The sequence below is a fragment of the Fragaria vesca genome, linkage group LG6 (genome assembly GCF_000184155.1).
Source record: "Fragaria vesca subsp. vesca linkage group LG6, FraVesHawaii_1.0, whole genome shotgun sequence".
Lineage (NCBI taxonomy): Eukaryota > Viridiplantae > Streptophyta > Magnoliopsida > Rosales > Rosaceae > Fragaria > Fragaria vesca.
Genome location: NC_020496.1, coordinates 18302178 through 18302377, shown reverse-complemented (window position 1 = coordinate 18302377; position 200 = coordinate 18302178).

The following is a 200-nucleotide window of genomic DNA, read 5'->3' as shown; positions in this document are numbered from 1 at the left end:
CTAGTTAACTATCATATAAAATTTAACACAAGCACAAAGTTCCATTCTCTCTGTGCATTCTTATGCTCCCTTTCGCAACTGCCCTTCCCCAACAACATCAATGTAGTATAAAAGAAAGGTAAAACAGATTTTGAATAACCAAAACCAGTATATACAGTTTACTTGTCACCTTATCGAAGGACAACCGTTAAGCATATGAT